The 205-nt window shown below is 47.8% G+C and overlaps 1 protein-coding gene across 1 annotated transcript in view; it reads right to left on the bottom strand.

The window, feature by feature from the left end:
- Nucleotides 1-205, bottom strand: part of EIF2D (eukaryotic translation initiation factor 2D) — a gene marked incomplete at its 5' end in the record, with an annotated part of 5,868 nt that overhangs the window by 5,378 nt on the left and 285 nt on the right. The window lies entirely within an intron of this gene.

Raw genomic sequence — 205 nt, 5'->3', positions numbered from 1 at the left:
GTAGGGAAAAAGAAGGACAAGTAAGCCACGGGTAGCTTGTCTTTCAGACCACAGCACTCGGTTCTTTCAGACCACAGAGAACCGTCTCTACCCTGTTCTTGCAGTGAGCTGCCTAGAACACACAGAAATCCAGGTTGTGGCTATGGCCTTCTGCAACCAAAAAGGGCAGTTTGGTTTCATTTGTGTGCAAAAATACCTTGTGGAG

The sequence above is a fragment of the Eurypyga helias genome, unplaced genomic scaffold (assembly GCF_000690775.1).
Source record: "Eurypyga helias isolate BGI_N326 unplaced genomic scaffold, ASM69077v1 scaffold20541, whole genome shotgun sequence".
NCBI classification, from domain to species: Eukaryota; Metazoa; Chordata; class Aves; order Eurypygiformes; family Eurypygidae; genus Eurypyga; species Eurypyga helias.
Note: the sequence above shows the minus strand (reverse complement) of the source record. Positions and strands in the feature narration are given on the sequence as shown.